This window comes from Mustela nivalis (genome assembly GCF_964662115.1).
Source record: "Mustela nivalis genome assembly, chromosome: 15".
Lineage (NCBI taxonomy): Eukaryota > Metazoa > Chordata > Mammalia > Carnivora > Mustelidae > Mustela > Mustela nivalis.
The window spans coordinates 68,099,977-68,119,165 of NC_139034.1; positions in this window are offsets into that span (position 1 = coordinate 68,099,977).

Genomic DNA, 19,189 nt, shown 5'->3' on the forward strand with positions numbered 1-19,189 from the left:
AGCAGTAATTTAAGTAGAAACCTAATCGACTATTGAAATCTGTGTGCAGAAAGGCAGTGGATGCTTTTTGCAACTAGATGCTTAGAAAAGGTAAACCCAAAGAGTCAAATCTGGACAAAGGGGATAGGATTTTTGAGAACAAGCCCATGAAATAAACTCATTTGATTCTAAAGGCTGTTATTATTAACATGGGAATTTTTTTCCATTCTTCTCTTTTTAAAATTTTATTCTCACCAATGCAGTTGGATTCTCATATAGACTTTCATTAAAGATGCAATATGATGGCAGTACTCCTGCAACCATTTCAGGTAGGGAATGAATATTTATATTGCAGAAGTTTAATTTGGAATTAGAATGGAAGTAAACCTCTGCTTGAAAATTCAGGAAAACATTTGAAATCTCTCTCCTGCATCTCTTAAAGCATGTACACACTGGCATTTACCAGATGGCAGAATAGTCTTGAATGGCCAGGCAGTTGCTCTAAAATAATTATCTTGGGTTCTGCTTTATCCAGGTAGTTACTTTTAGCTAGATTTCCATAATTTTCTTCAATCAAAATGCTGAAAGTATACCTAAAATTCTCAGAGAGTCTCCAAAAGTGGAAATTGTAACTGACTCTACAATTTGAGTATGAAGAGAAAAAAGATAATTTTCTAGAAGACCGACATTGAAATCTGCCCTCTTACTATTCACTATTTCTAAGGGCTGTATACACAAGTTCAATGTGAGTTTAAAATACAGTTTTTTAAGAAAAGCTTGAGATCATACATTTTTCTTGGCTGAACAAGCAAGCTAATGACACTCAAAAATGCCAGAAAACCTGATTGATCTATATAGCTCCTGCCTGGGAAAATACTCTAAAATCTGTAGCATTGTACATGTTACAACAAAAATTTGTGACAATGTTTCTTGTGTTAAATAAACAGCATTCTGACCTATATGTTTGCTATAAATGTATAATAACACTAGAAATATATGAAATCAATATCCTGTACTTCCTGTCAATAGTTTTAGGGGGAAAAAATTGTTTGAGGACTAGTGTCTGAGGCATTGTAATGACAGTATTTGCTGATGTAGGGATAAATGTGAGATTTTTTTCCCTATCACATGCTCATACAATGAGATAATAAAATTACCGCCTTAAAAAAAATATTTCACACAGATGAGGAAACTGAATTTTAAGAAGAAAAAGTTTGAGTAGCCAGCCCTAGGAAAACCAAGTATGAAAGGGCAGAATGGAGACTCAACCCCAGGTTGGCTGAATTCAAAGCCTACCTTCTTTTCCCAAAACCTATGTGCCCAAATTTCCTTTTTCCCTTCCAAATACTTATTTCAATGTTGTTTTAAATAAAACTGCTACTAGAGAATAGAAGCTAACAAATATTTGTATACCTATTCAAGCTGCACTATAGATTATAATAAATTCACTTTGCTAGCAATACAAGATTTTTGGAATGAAGGCGGAATTAAGACACATCCAACTTAAGTCTCTTCTGACATAATTTTTGAGCACTGATTTATGACATACATAGCCATATAAATGTCTTATTTCGTCTTATCTTTATCATCATTATCACCAATGCATCTTACATGTATTAATTCTATACATTTATAAGTTATAAGCATACATATGTATGTACACACACACACACACAAACACGCACACACACACACACATATATAATAATTTTATTTTTATTTTTTATTTTTTTAGTGTGGAGTCCAGTGTTGGTCTTGAACTCACAAACCTGAGATCAAGACCTGAGCTGAGATCAAGAGGTAGACACTTAATTGACTAAGCCACCCAGGTGCCCCATTTTTTACAGCTCATGGAATAATTTCACAGACATTTGACATAATCCTTACAATAATCATGGCTCAAAAATATAATCCTTAATTTCTGGATAAGTTTTGAGATTCAGAGAATTTAAGATGCTTGACTAAGATTTAAATTAGGTTCTATAGGGTTTTAGAAACTCAGTTTCCCCCATATCTACTTCTCCATTTGTGATTCAAGAAAGACAGAAAGGTACCATTTTTTAATCTTTCTCAAAAGACCAGCAATTAAAATCTCAACATTCACTTTTTTATGCAAAGGTGGATTTGGATACTAGATAGAATATTTAAAGGATTAGCCATTTCATAAAAGCATGAAAAATCTCCCAGGCCTGTTATGAATGACCTTTCTTAATTCTCTTTATCCTTTGCCTAGTCTTGTCCAAGTTCTAGCTATATTTTGAATTATTACATGCCCTATTTCTTACTCGGAATTTTAAAATTCTGTTACCTTTGAATTTTAGATGTCACAAAGTCAAACCAAGTTATAATTGGTTTCATTTTGAGTCTTGACCCACTCATATGTGAGTGCAATAATGCAAACCTATCTGACAAATATCACTATTATTGCTAAGCCACATCAAAAATGATACTGAAGAAATTTAATCTACAAACAGTTATTAAGTACCTATTGAGATAAATGATTTGTGGTAGATGTTTTGAGAGAACAAAATTAATGACTTCATTTGAAGGGTAGCAAAATACGCCACCCTGAAATATGTTTGTTTTGGTGTAAGGGTTATTTTGAGCTGAAGGTGATTGAGAAGAAGCAGATATAAGAAAAGTTCTCTACCTTCCCCTATTTGTCTAAACGTGGCACATAAATTTATAAGGATGTCCCTCATCCTCACTCTACCAGAAAGAACAAATGTTAACACCTGGAGACAACTTTAGACCATTATCTGTGAAGAAGTCACTCATTTAAATCTGCGTAGCACACCTTAGTCTTCCTTGCCATGCTTTTCCTAGGAATCATACCATAACTGGCCTTTGCCACCCCTTTCTTTCTATTGTCTTTAGTTGAACATGGTATTTAAGCCAGAGTTCCTAGCCACTTCTGAGCATTACTCATTTCCCCCAGGATATTTACCTAAACTATACGTGTTAATGAACTTATTTTTCTTTTGTTATTCTGTCTTTTATGTTAGGAATCTCAACAAAGAACTAGGAGTACGGGGAAGGTTACATCTTCTACACCATCTTCAGAAAGTATCTTTTACTTGGAGATTTGATAGAGGGGTGTATCTCTTGCTGGAACAACATACTAATGAGAGAATGGGCTGGCAGTTGCTATATTCCTACAGAGAATGTTACCAACTATTCAGACTTAAGTCATGAGTTAATCACTAATGGGTATGGCTATATGAAAGGATTTGCATAGACATTTCTCCAGAAAAGACATACAAATGGGCAACAAGTACATGAGAAGATCTTGGATGTCACTAATCATCAGGGAAATGCAAATCAAAACCAATTGGATCACCTCACACCCATCAGAATAGCTATTAGCAATAAAATAAAAGACAACAATGTTGGAGAGGAAGTGGTAAGATTGGGCTCCTTGTGCGATGTTGGTGGAAATGCAAAATGCTGCGACCACTGTGGAAGACAATATGAAGGTTCCTCAAAAATTTAAAAATGGAACCACCATTATTCTAGCAATTCTAGAACTTCTGGGTATTTATCCAAAAGAATTGAAAGCAGGATCCTGAAGAGATACTAGCTCTCTCATGTTCCTAGAAGGATTATTTGCAATAGCCAAGGTAAAAACAAGCTAAATGGATGTCAACAGATGCATATATATAAAGAAAATGTGGTGCATATATATAAAGAGATATTATTCAACCATTAAAAAGAAACACCTGCTTTATTTACAACAATATAGATGAACACAAAAGTTATTATGTGAAGTGAAATGCATCAGACAGAGAAAAGACAAACTCTACATGGTATCACTTATATGTAAAATCAAAGCAGACAAACAAAAGAGTCAAAGTCAGAAGTAGAGATTAGAATGATGGTTTCCAGTGGTTGGGGTATGGAGGAAATGAAAAGATATTATTAAAGGAAAACAAACATTTAGTTAAGCAAGATGAACAAGTACTTAGAGATCTGCTTACAACACTGTAAGTACAGTTGATACACGGTATAATACACTTAAAATAGTTGAAAGGATAAATACCATATTAAGTGCTCTTACCACAATAAAAATAAAAAAAAAAAAAAGAAAGAAAGAAAAGAAAAAACCATCAGGGCAGAAAGTAGAACAGTGCTTAGGAAAAGGGCATAGGGCATTACTGTTAAGGGGTATAGACTTTCAGTTTTGCAGGATAAAAAGTTTTCATAGGTAGATGGTATTGATGGTTGCACAACAATATGAATGTACTTAATATCAATGAACTATAAAATCAAAAATGGTTAAGATAGTGCCTTTTATGGTATATGTATTTTATCACCTTAAAAAGTGGGGAGAAATTTGAAAAATAGTGCAAATTTGGCCTTCTCCACCATAACGTATGATCTGTTTTAAATAAAATTGTTTTATTTCTTAAAAAATAACCAAACAAGCGCACACACACATACACACACAGCAGCTTCGTTGGTTCAGATCCATGAAGTCAGCTTTAATGGGTAAAGTAGCAACAAAGTCAAAGATCCGATGAACTGAAGGAACCAGAGAATTCTAGCAATCACCTTTAAACTTGAAAACTTGCACTTACGAAGCCTAACATCAGCTATATGACACAATGCCAAAGATTAGGGAAAGAGTGAAAATTAATGAATGACACAGATTTTCCCAAATTGACCTAATGTTCATTGACATGAACTGATACTCTTTAAATATACTGTGAATGTCCTAAGAAATATAAGGTATTTTATGACCATGATTTCATTATACTATTATATAAATTGTTATACTATCTTAAAATGCATGCTATGTCATTCATTAAAGCTTGAATATTTTATTCTTTTTTTTATAACTTAGATATTTTGTTCTTTTTTTCTAATCATGTCAAATTTAATATTATTTACAAATACACTTTTATAAACATATATTTTTATCCCCAGGTGTACAGGTCTGTGAATCACCAGGTTTACACACTTCACAGCACTCACCAAAGCACATACCCTCCCCAATGTCCATAATCCCACCCCCTTCTCCCAAACCCCCTCCCCCCAGCAACCCTCAGTTTGCTTTGTGAGATTAAGAGTCACTTATGGTTTGTCTCCCTCCCATTCCCATCTTGTTTCATTTATTCTTCTCCTACCCACTTAAGCCCCCAAATAAATACATAACGGGAAGGAAAGTTTCAGAACCCACTCTAATCTCTCTCTCATCATATATCAGTGTGATTTTACCAGTATAAATTATAAATATTTTATTGCCCATTTGAATAGAAGTAGGAAGTATTTCATAGTCTCAAAGAGATGACTTTCTTATTAAGAATGCCTAGTTAAGAATATTAAATGTATTATAACATTAGCAAATTAATTTAACCTAGTTGTGATTAATAAACCATGTATTTATCACACTCACAAACTATCCATAATAAAATTACATTTTGCCAGTACCTAAGAATTACAGATATCAAGTAATAGTTTTCTTTACCTTAATGCACAAGAACAATGCTTCCCTTTCTTCCAGCCTATGGGAAGGTGGCAAAAGAGCTAGATCTGGGGTTGTCTGTTACTGTTTCTCATGTTGCCAGAGGGTTTTCTCCATAAAATATATCTGACCATGATGAAGGGGCACAGAGAGGGTGAAAAGGTACAAGGGCAGGGAAGCAAGAAATTAAAGCTCTATTAGACAGATGTTTATATTCTTTCTCCACGAAAAGCAGATGTTATACACTTTAGGGGCAGGGTTCTATTACCGTGTTAATACTTAGCTTTCTTATATTTATAGGTGGTCTCTTCTCAGTCTTGTTTCCTTTCTGATGTCTATGAAAACTTTTTCAAAGTATTTATTGAACTTGGATTCAACAAATTTATATACAAGAGACAAGATAGGGAAACAACCGACACTTTTTCCCTAAGCTTTTGAGTGCCTTCCCCTACATTAAACAAGGCTAGTAGAGCATTTCCTATTCACCTGCTAGGTCCATCTTTTGGTTCACATTTCAGCAAACAACCAAATAAACTCCCTAAGCTGCAACATTACAGACAGTATCTTCACTTACTGAGCACTTATCAATAAATTCAAAGTGATCTAAATCATGCTCCTTCCACCACTACTCTACCCTCTTAATATCCATTCCCACCCGTCTTCCCTAGATTTCCATCTCTATAAATTATAAAACTCAAGTAGTTCTTTTGAAGTGTAGTGCATGTCCTTACGGTCAGTACAATATCTCACATTTATACACCTACTGCGATGTGAGTCTAGTTATCTGGAAGCAAAGAGGGATGTGAGGCTGTGTCCTCACGAATGTCAGTACCCTCTTTCTTGCCTGACAACTGCCTCAGGAAGGGTATTACAATCCTGGTTAATGCAGAGTAATCATCTCAGATGAGAGTGGGGAGGGCTCTCTCATTGGCAAATAATTCTCATCAGAATTTCGGGACTCAGGTTCCCCCATCAGTGTCTTCCCCATCATACCCACTAAAACTTTCAGGATCCTATTTCTTAATCTGTGCTCTTACTTTAACAAGGCACCCTGTGAGACAGGAAGTTCAATATACATTATAACTCATCCAATCACAGGTAAGATTTGGGTTTTCATTTTTCCCAAACGCATGCCTGAGATTATGGGAGATAAGGGTCTTTTTCTTCAGGGAACACACACACACACACACACAGCTTTCAGATCATTTATGTCAGACATGAGCTGGGGATTTGAATCCCTTTGCTCATCCCTTTTTTTCTCCATTTTGTCCAGAGACATGAGGAAAAACTAAACAATCTTATTGTATTTATTAGTTTGCCAAAAATGTTTGAAAGTATCACCCACAGCTTGCTTCTGGTAAGAGAATATTTTAGTCAGGGTATTTTGTCTCCCCAGTAGTCACCCTGTTTACATATGACAATAGAGTCATATGCACTCTTTCTGTGTAACAGCTTCTTTTCAAATGTCATTTTCAAAGACTGTTGAGACCCACGAAGCCTTACATGCAGTTTGACAAGGCCAGTAGGGGAGAGCTCTCTCTCCCTGGGAAGCTTCTTTGCAAAGCCCTTTTATCTGAACCAGTTGTCTTTTCTCATGCATTGTGTATTGCAGTGTTTCTTTGCACAGGAGTAGAGGAAATTCATCACACACTTGCCACCAACTATGTATCGGCATATAAAAAATTTAAATTCTCCGGAGTTATGTATACATAGTCCTACAGGGATATCTGTCAGATGCTATGTTCATTCAGCAGGAGAGTTGTGATATGCAATAGAGCAGGGGTTCAACAGTCTGTAAGTAAGAGGTTAGAGACAAGCTTAAAATGAAAAAAGCCAAAGAGTTTCTTTCATTTGCTGGAAATCATTATGAATTTGTGTCATCAATACAAAAAAAAAAAAAAAAAAAAAAAAGCAGTGCCACTTCAGTAATAGAGTTACTTTAGAGTTTCCCATATAAAAAGATCCACTAGGTGAACATGGGATAATGGTGGATCTTTTTAAAAATATTGTGAGACAATTTTTATGTTAAATATCAGTTCCCACTGTCATCATTTAGTATTAACAATTCTTAATTCTTTCAACTACATTGCCAGAATATAAAAAGTGAGTTGCAAATACTAGTTTAGGTTGTCAAACCAAGGTTTTACAAAAATTCTCCTGTGTAAACTAATGATCTATTTTTAGCTGTGTATTCAAAAACAAGATGAAATGATGTTTTTCTTCACTGTGCAAAATCTTATTATTTGATGTAGTCCCAATAGTTTATTTTCGCTTTTGTTTCCCTTGCCCTACGAGACATATATAGAAAATTATGTCGCTATGACTGATGTCAAAGAAATAACTGCCTATGTTTTCTTCTAAGATTGTTTCGGTTTCAGGTCTCACTTTCAGGTCTTTAATCCATTGTCAGTTTATTTTCCTGTATGGTGTAAGAAGTGGCCCAGTTCCATTCTCTTACATGTAGCTGTCCAATTTCCCAGCACCATTTATTGAATAAAATGTCTTTTCCTCATTGTATATTCTTGCTTCTTTTATCATAGATTAATTGACATGGGTTTATTTCTGGGCTCTCTATTCTAGTCCAGTGATCTATGTGCCTATTTTTGTGTCAGTACCATACTGATTTTATTACTGCAGGTTTGTAATATATCTTGAAATCTGGAATTTTAATATCTTTGGCTTTGTTCTTGTTTCACAAGATTGCTTTGGCTATTCAGGGTCTTTTTTGGTTCCATACAAATTTTAGGATTATTTGTTTTGATTCTGTGAAAAATGCTGTTGGTGTTTTGATAGGGATTGTATTACAGCTGTACATGGCTTTGGGTATTATAGAGATCATCAACAAAACAAAAAGACAACCAACTGAATGGAAGAATATATTTGCAAATGATATATCCAATAAGAGTTTAATATCCAAAATATATAAAGAACTTACATGACTCAACACAAAAAGACCAATCTGATTAAAAAATGGGCAGAGGACTGGAATAAAAATTTTTCCAGGGGCTCCTGGGTGGCTCAGTGGGTTAAGCCTCTGCCTTCGGCTCAGGTCATGATCCCAGGGGCCTGGGATCGAGTCCCGCATAGGGCTCTCTGCTCAGTAGGGATCCTGCTTCTCCTCATCTCTCTCTCTGTCTGTCTCTCTCCTATTTGTGATCTCTCTCTCTCTGTCAAATAAGTAAATAAAATCTTTAAAAAAAAATTTTTTTTCCAAAGATGTACAGGTGGCCAACAGATTCATGAAATGAAGCTCAACACTATTCATCATCATGGAAATGCAAATCAAAACCACGATGATATTTCACTTCACACCTGTCAGAATTGCTACAATTAAACAACAACAACAACTGAAAAAAAAAAAAAAGCTAAAAGAAAACAAGAAATAACAAGCATTGGTGAGGATGTGGAGAAAAAGGAACTCTCACACACTGTTGGGAAAATAAATTGGTAGAGTCCCTTTGGAAATTAGTATAAAATTTCCTCAAAAATTTAAAAATAGAAACACCATATGACCCAACAATTCTAATATTGGGATAGTTACCCAAAGAAAACAAAAACACTGATTCAAAAAGTTACATGAGCCTCTATGTTTATTCCAGCATTTCTTACAATAGCCAACATATGGAAGTAACAGAAGTGTCCATTAACATATGAATGGATAAAGAAGATGTGGCTTATATACAACAATAGAAAATTACAGGACCATAAAAAGTATGAGATCTTGCCATTTGTGACAACATGGATAGATCTAGAAGGTAATATACTAAGCAAAATAAATCTGAGAAAGTTGAATATTATATCATTTCACTCATACATGGAATAAAAAATAAACAAATAAGCAAACAAACATAAAGCAGTTAGACCTATAAACACAGAGAACAAACTGAAAGTTGTCAGAGGAAAGGGGGGGTAAACAAAAGGGGGAAGAGGTATGGGAGATACAGGATCCCAGTTATGGAATAAATACATCATGGCAATAAAAGGCATAGCATGGGGAATATAATATAACATGACTATGTGGTAACAGATGGTAGCTACACTTATAGTGAGCATAGCATAATGTACAGAGATGTTGAGTCACTACATTGTACACTTGAAACAAATGTAACATTGTATGTCAAATGCATTCATAATTTTAAAAGCCCACCAAAACAAAATAAAATGAATACAGCAGGAGTAGTGGAAAAATGATTAACTTGTATACAGAAGAAATCAAAGTAAAGTGATGATCCAAATTATAGAATGTTTTGAGGATATAGGAAATTTTTTAAAATACTGTCGTAGAAGTGTGTGTTGGTATAATCTTTATGGAAAACCATTTTATTTTTAAAAAATTGACAAATACACCTGAAAACTAATATAACCCTGTATCTTAACTGCACTGGAATTAAAATTTAAAACTTAATAAAAATAAATTATAAAAAATAAAATAAAAAATAGTCTGACAAAATGTTCATCTTTTCTCTCCAGATGCTAAATGTTAAAATTTAAATGCTAAAATTTACTGTAAAAGAATAATTAGGATTATATCCAAATTTTATGAATGATAATGTACTTCTCAGAACTATGGATAATAACAGAGAAGGAGAACCAATGTAAATGTCAAAAAGTAGAAAAATGATTGAATAAATGATATAATAATTATATAAACTACGAGGCAAACATTATATTTCAAAAATATTTAATGACACGGGGAAACATAATAATAAGGGAAGGATGTTTTGAAGTGACATTTTGAAAATTATTATTTCTAAAACATGCATCCATTATACATATAAATGAGCTGTCATGTCTACTTCTGTAGACATGTAGAATCATGAATAAGTTCAATTTTCTATGTTTTCCCTATTTTCCAAATTTCTATAATGGAATGTGTTACTGGTAGAAATCATCAACACATGGTATTTCTAGATCACTTTTATAAGAGCTGGTTGTAGTACTCATAGGAATGACTCCAAGATGCAAGTAACTGGAAATATCAACCAAAGCTCACCAACTTCAGGACAAACATCTAAGAAACCTACATTCTCACCAATATTCTTTAGTGTTGATCTTGTTAAAAGAAATGCAAGATATTCCTCTGGTTATTACCTTGTTATAATTTTTTATTTTTCACTATCCAGTAACCTCAAATCTTGAACAAGTCACACTGTTGAATTGTTCATGCGCTGTTCTTTAAGTGAGGCAAACAAATTCAGGACACTAACACTATTAAACTTGAGCAGATCTTGAATTTCCTACAACCTTTCAAAGCAAACTTTTGATTTATTCTGGTTTCATTCAAAACATTTGATTTATTCTGTGTCATTTGAAAGGCGAACACTTAGTTTAGGTAACATAGATTGAAAAAGGGGCCCAGTGTGCCTTCAGAATAATTACAATTTGGTCATGTTTTTATAAGGATGGAATGAATTGAGTATTAAAACCAATTTGAGGTAGGATCATTAAACCTAAAGTTAGAACCGAAGTGAGGTAAAAGCTGATATATTTTTAGATATTAGAAATAAGATTACATGGAAAACCAGCTCCATTAGTTTGGATTCATTTCTAGAATGACATTTTTCAATGTCTTGTATAGTAATACAAATCTTTCTATTATACTCACTTTCAGGGTGGTGACTAAGAGGCAAAGGGAATGTAACATAATGAAATACACAAGTATATGGGAATATACACACATGTGTCATAGGTATTGCATTATTCTGGATAGTACTATATTAGTCTGGACAATAGTGTTTGTTCTGGGTAACATGGCTAATGATTACTGTACTATTCTGTCTGGATAATGTGTATTATAGTGAATAACATATGTAGAAATTTGTTTTTATGAGAAAGACATATTGACAGGGTAGCTAGGTGGCCCATTCTGTTAAGTGTCTGGCTCATGGTTTCCACTCAGGTCCTGATCTTGAGGGTCCTGAGATGGAGCCCAGCCATTGGCTCACCACTCAGTGTGGTATCTGCTTAAGACTCTTTCTCTCTGCCCCTCTCCACCACCACTCCCAACCCCTGTGCACCTTCTCTCTCTCCCTCAAATAAATTAATTAAAAAAAAAAAGACATATTGACTGTAATTGTTAGTAACCAGGCTTTCCTTATATTTGAAAGTATAAAATAACATGGGGCTCTTATTTTTAGTTAGGTAAAAGTAAATAGTACAAGATAAAATTTTATCAACATTGTGCTAACTATAATTAAAATATTAAAGACAAAGTTCTTTATATTTATTTCCTTTTTAAGGGGTAAATATGTGTTTGTGCATGTGTGTATTTGTGTGTAGGACACTAAATTATAGCCAATAATTAGTTACAGTTGCTGTAATGGCTGAATGCGTGTGTGCTTCCAATCTCCAAACTCCTTTTTTTTAATAATTTTTTTTATTAATATGTAATGTATTATTAGCATGGGGTACAGGTCTGTGAATACCAGGTCTACATACTTCACAGCACTAACCATATCACATGCCTTTCCCAATGTCCATAATCAACCACCCTCTCCTTACCTCCCCTCGGCAACCCTCAGTTTGTTTTGTGCACTCTCCAAAGTGCACTAAAAGTTGAAAACTAATCCCTGAAGTGACGGTATTTGGAGGTAGGCCTCTTTGGAAAGGGATTAGGTCATGAGTTTGTGTCCTTAGAAGAGGCTGAAGAGACCAGAGTTCTCTGCTTCTACCATGTGAGGGTGCAACTAGAAGGGGGTTATGAACCAGGAAGTGATCCCTCACCAGACAATGAATATGCAAGACCCTTGATCTTGGACTTCTCAGCCCCCACAAGTGAGAAATAAATTTCTGTTGTTTATAAGCACCCCCACCTGTGGGCTTTGGTACAACAGCCCAAACAGGCTGAGATGGTTACTCATTGTAATAGTCATTCTCAAAGGTGGAGACAGCATAGGAAGTTGTATGAAAGTCTCCAATGGAGAGGAAGAGAATTCAACTTGGAAACACAAAAACATTGAAGATCATTTTGATACATCACATATAAATGTATTCTGTTGCCCCTGGAGAGTGGTGTTTTAAATAAGAAATCTGAACTGCTGAGAAAGAAGAAAACAGTATTTTTTTAGAGTGACATTTAATATATGGATGTGTTTTAAATACACATACAAATATAAAAGAATAGAATTATATTTTAAAATTAATGCACTCTATATCTAATGTAAATAAAAATATTTAGTTTTCTTTTTTACTGTGATTATATATGCATATATTTTTATGTAAGTATATATGCACATACATGAAATACGTACACTGTGATTATATATGTATATATGTTTATGTAAGTATATATGCACATACATGAAATACGTACATTGATACAGACACACACAGACATACAATGAGAGACATAGGCAGAGAGTGAGAAGGCAGAGATTAAGGGAAAAAGATACAAATAAAGACAGAAGAAAATATTTCCTTGTGTTGAATAAATAAGAAGAAAAGACCCTTTTATTTATTCTTCCATATTCATATATTCATTGATTCACTCACTTATTCATTGTTACTTTAATTATTTATTTTATGGCCAGTGATGCTTTATGCTTTGTAAATATAATGATAAATAAAATTTTATTATTCTTGCAGTCAATACATCAGTTGTGGTTCTGAAAATCAATGTGCAAATTAAAATTTCAAATATTGACTGAAGCTTTAAATCATGCAAATAAAATAGGTCATAATTTAAGTATTTAAGTATTATTTAAGGATTATTAACTTACATAAAATATTCAGCATATACATATGTATGCAAAATATCTGAACTTCAACGGAATTTCTTATCTATTTTGTCATTTCTAATTGTCATAATTTTCCTTAAGTTTATATATAGTTAAGACTTTTATATATATATATTTTTGGTTAAGTGCAAAGATAAATGATCATTTTAGTTTGGTCAAAGAAATGTTGGAAGTCTAAAAAAGCTAACCCAAGGAAGAATTTTGACAAAAAACAATGGAATGGATCACAAATTTATATGCCTACTAGTGCTAGTTATCAATTTATTACCTCTCATCTCAAAATCCAAATTAGATCGCTTATTCTGCAAAAAAGAGACAGCCTTTCAAGGATTTTCCTTTTCCCATCTGGCGTGATGTTAAGTTTTTTTCAGAAGAGAAAGGCTGGAGCAAGGTCGCAGGATCATCTTTTCTGGTTCCCGTATATTCTCCTTAACAGGCTTCTTCAGGGGGAGACGTCACTAGTGTCCAGGTCCTTCACTGCATTGGGCTTTTGCAGCTCTTTGGCCTACCAGCTCCAGGCTCCTGAAGTGGGGCAGGAGTCCTCAGCAGAGACTCCTAAACTCCACAGTTTCTCCAGCACTAGTCTCTTGAGGAGTGGATACCTTGTTCCAGGTGTGACATCAGCAGTGTGCATGGTTTCTCCAGCACTAGGGCCTGCAGAACAGGTAGTTTCTCCAGACCCTGCTTCCTTCTTGGCATGGGTTTCTGCAGTGCCACGGCTCACCCAGCACATAGGTCTTAGAATCCAGAGTGGTCAGCAAAGTTCAGAGGCCAACACATGGTCCTGGCATTCTCCTTTGGGTGGTTTTGTAGTAATGTGCTAGCAGTGAGACACTTTCCTATGAATGGCTTTTTCTGGCTTCCAGAGCGCAGATTTCCAGCAGGTTCTGCCAGAATAGGTCTAGATCCTGGGGCATAAGTGCGGAGACTTCCCTTTGAGTGCTCCTGCCCAGTCCTAGAGATCGTGCCTACATGTTATGCCTGTTCTCATATTCTTTAGAGTTCTGTATGTTATTCTGCACTTCTCACCAGCCAATACTTCTTTACTCCAATTTCTTGTTATGATCATTCTTATATTAAACATCTTTTGTTCAAATAATTGTGTGGTTTCTCTCTCCCTCCTGGATACTAAGGATACACTAATGAATAATTACATTGACCACAATAACCAGACAAAAAATGTTGTTCTGGTTAATATCTAGTTATTTTTTTTTTTAAAGATTTTATTTATTTATTTGAAAGACGGAGATCACAAGTAGGCAGAGAGGCAGGCAGAGAGAGAGAGAGAGGGAAGCAGGCTTCCTGCGGAGCAGGGAGCCCGATGCGGGGCTCGATCCCAGGACCCTGAGATCATGACCCGAGCCAAAGGCAGCAGCCCAAACCACTGAGCCACCCAGGCGCCCCTAATATCTAGTTATTAATTTCATTTCATATCTCTTACACTGGGTAAGTAAGGAAACACTGAGAATGATACAATCAATTCTGTGTCTCGTATTTCTGTAAGATCATTGACAAAGTAAATAAGTCACTAAGATAGTGGTCAGGATGATGAAATATCCCAAACCATGATAGATGTTTATGTGAACTCAGATTCTTTCACTGGACAATTTAGGCGGAGATAGCTGCCTTTAAAAATGTGATGGTTTGTTATGTGACTGAAAAATTAGATATGCTGTATAGTCAACTGAAAAAAAAATGAGCATAATTTATAGGAAGACAAAAGCTACTACAATAATAAGGAAGGATTTCTAGCAACTGGCTGGGTTAAAATGGAGTACTATTTTCTCTGTCACTAGAGCTGTTTCAAGCAAGCTCAGGTACCTGATTTTCTTAGATATTAGTGAAGGATAATTTGTATCATAAAGTAGATGCCATCTATAATCACTTTCAATGCTGAAAGTCATGCATCCATGTATCTCTGACCATAATGTGAATGATAACTATGTTATTCAAAATAGTTTGCGAAGGATTTTTAATTTCTTTTCAAAGAGTTTGTGTATTATTTTGCAATCTTGGTTAAAATTTACATATTTCTTCTGATCAAAATTTATGTAGGTCAGTGATGAAAAAGCAGGGTGTTCACTCAAATGTAGTTTCATTAACTGAACTTACTTCACCTGAAATATGCAGGCTTTCAATTGCAACATTAAACTAGAACAAAAAAATCATATTGGATTTGAATAATAGGATTTTGTTCTATAAATGCAAAGCTTCTCTCCCTGAATATTATGATTTCAGTATAATCTCATATATACAGTTGTTTTTCTTTAATTACTCTACATTATTCTGCTAACTTTATTGGAAAAATAGGCTCATGAGACATGGAAGTTATTTCTTAAAGTGTTAGCTAACAATTCAAGCACAAGAATATTTGACTAAACTTTAGAAGTAATTTAAGGATACTGAATAAAAAGTACTAAACTGGCATGAGTCCCAAGTACTGGAGTGACACAAAGTTTCAATGAACACAATCAGTCAGAAATCATCTCACTTCTCATCCTTGCTACATGTATCATTTTGAATCCTTGTATTATTCTTGGGTATTGATGCATTTCTAACTTTTATGGAAATGTACTATCCTACAATTCATGAACACTGTAATGTATTGCCCTCAAATGTCCTTTAAAGTTCTTTTCTATTTTATTATCGAATTCAGAAGTTTAGCACTTTTTCAGTTTTATATATCTGTTTTCTTAAGGAGACCTACACTCAACTAGACAGGTAGAAACATTTGAATTTACTTGTCAAGTTATTCAATATCAATACCCAACTTCATAAGTCAGGGCCCCCAAAATATTACTAAGCAATATTATATGAATCTATTCATATTTTTGCTTATCTGTGAATATTCAAATAACTTTTATTTAATGTTTGTGAGTTATATAAAGTACTGATTATATTAAAGTCAGAACAATGTTTGTTGTCTTTTCTCAAATGGAAGATCTCATCTAGTTTGAAAAACTGACTTGAAAAATTGAAAAATGGGAACATAGTGGTAGATATGACCAGTGTCAGTAGGCCAGTGTCCTTTTTAGGCAGACTTTATATAGGTTGCCAGGAAAAAAAATAGGTGAGAAGAAATCTTAAATATTGTGCCTGCAAAAAGTATGGCTACATTTCACCTGATCCAGTTGGAGGCTGAGGTAGACATGGGAAAGTGAGACGAGATGAATTTGGGAATGCAGGAGTAAAGCAGCATCCACCCTGAATAAGACTTGAGTCTGCATTAATTTCCCATGTTTTTATACAAGGGCAAACCAGTATTTTATTTATGTAAAAAAAATCATCTTCAAGTCATTTTTTAAAATTTTACATGTGTCGTCATTATAGGAAAGAGATGGTATGCCTAAAGTGAATAATTTGAAAAGCATTCAATAAAGGGACCATTTCAAGTGAAAGACAAGGTATAAATGAAAACACAGAGATAGTGTCATACCCCAAGGCCAGTGCAATGTAGGGGTAAGCATGACAGGGACCAGTTAGCCCTAGGGATAATCTGGCAAATGCATAACCCAAACTCTCCCTCCAACTTTCCACTTACCTCATAACAGTATTACTCATCTACCAAATCCAAAAGGAAACCAAAAGTCCAAGGAATCTATAGACCACAGTAATTTTCTTCCACTGCATAAAGTGGGGTGGAAAATGATGGAGAATGATCTGGAGGGCCAAAGAGGATATCTAGTGCACGAACCTATGTAACGTTAAAGTCAACAGGAACTTTTAAATTAGACTTCTAAATTTCTCTATTTCTCTATTTTCTCTGTATATATATGTCTCTCTCTCTCTCTCTATACATACATATATATATATATATGTATGTATAGAGAGAGAGAGAGACATAGAGTTAAGAATTTGAATTTTAATCTACACATAAATGGGGTTCATTGGTAATTTTCTGGAAACAAAATGACATGTTTAGATTTATATTTTAAAGTCATCATTCATAACCTTTCTATGTGGAGGATAGATGAAGACATAAATCCATTGGTCATCAATAGTCCATGGAAATGGAAATAAGCATATGAATTACATGAATATTATGGAGGACAGAAGAGAAGGGATAGAAGATTATCAAGAGGTAAGTCAAAAAGTGTTTGCTAAACAGTTTTGTGTCTGCCTCTGAGTGAGAGTATGTCTGTGGGAGGGGTAATGGTGTTAGTAAACTATGAAATTAAAATTGATTTCAAAAATCCATTATGAAGTTATTGGTCATGACATTGACCTAAATACCTAGGGGAAGAAATACATTTAGTTCTTGGAGAGATAAAAGGAAATTCTGTTGGGATGATGAAATAGAGGTGGCTAAGAAATGTACAGATGGTGATTAGTGATAAGAGGTCAGAAATATGTGTGTAAAGCTCAAAATAATGGTTCGAATTAGAGATATAAATTGAAGTTGACACCATAAAAGTGGATGAGATTGCCTAGGAAGATCCACTGTAGAGACAATATTTTCAAATTTACTAGACACACACACACACACACAGAGAAATATATGACATAATGATTTAAAAGAAAAAAAATAAAAATTTCATTACTCTCACATGACACAATTACACAGACAGGAAATCCTAAAATTGCTAGAAGGAAAAGATGATCTACTAGATCTAATAAGTCAGTTTAATAATGTCTCAAAAGTCAAAATTAATTATGTAACTATATGGTAGCAATAAAAATTTGAAAATGAAATTTAAAGAATATTATTTAAAATAGTATCCATAGATATAAAGATACTTGGGATTACATCTTAAGAGAGTTGTTCAAGAACTCCACATTAAAAGTTATAAAATATGAGTGAGGTGAATTTTTATTTATTTATTTATTATATTTAATTTATTTATTTGTCAGGGAGAGGGAGAGAGAGAAAGAGAGAGCGCGCAAACAGGCAGAGAGGCTGGCAGAGGCAGAGAGAGAAGCAGGCTCCCTTCCCCACCCCCCGAGCAAGGAGCCCATGTGGGACTTGATCCCAGGACTCTGGGATCATGACCCAAGCCAAAGGCAGCGGCTTAACCCACTGAGCCACCCAGGCATCCCAAGTGAGGTGAATTTTTAAAGTCCTGAATAAATAAGAAATATACCACACTTATGGATTAAAAGACCCAAAATTATTAACATGGTAAAAGTCCCGAAAATAAAGTACAGATTCAACATAATCCTAAAATCACAGCACACTTTTTTTGTGTGAATAATGGCAAAGTGATTCTAAGACTTAAATGGAAATGAAAAATTTCTAGAAAAACCAAAGCAATCTTCACAAAGAAAAACAAAATAAGAAGACTTCTTCTATCTTCATGTTTTACTATTAAAAACATGGTGTGTTCACCAGAGGTTTTTGCGTAGTTCAGACAAAAGACAGAAAAGTAGGTGGAACAGAGTAGGTGGTTCAAAAAGAGGCCCTCATATACCTTTCTGATTATCAAATAATTTTTAAGGGTATTAAAACAATCCAGTGGGGAAAGAAAATTTTCTTCAATAAATACTATTGGAATTGCTAAATATAATATATATAAATTGCTGAATATTAAAAAGAAAACCACACAATCCTTGACATTTAACTCACATTAAACATAAAAAATTAATTCAAAATAGATCCTCTTGAATTCAAGACCTAACGTTCAACACATAGATGTTGAAGTTAAAAGCCAAAACTGCAAGTGTTCTGGAAGAAAACATAGAATATATTTGCAACTTTAATAGGCAGATATTTCATTCTTCCATCATAAAAATTATAAATATTTGTTCACCAAACTCCTATTAGAATATAAATTGGCTAGCCAGAGACTGGGAACAAATATTTTAACAAGCCTGACCAAGAACTTAATCTACACATATAAAGAGCTCTGACAACTGCTTAATAAAATTACTAACAATGCAACATAATTTGCAAAAGTCCGAGGTGGCAAAATAAAATTATCTGTATTTTGATATAGTTGTGAGTTACAAAATTGTACACATGTGGCAAAACTGATCTAACTATATTAAATACTTGTACATTAGGCTGTATGAA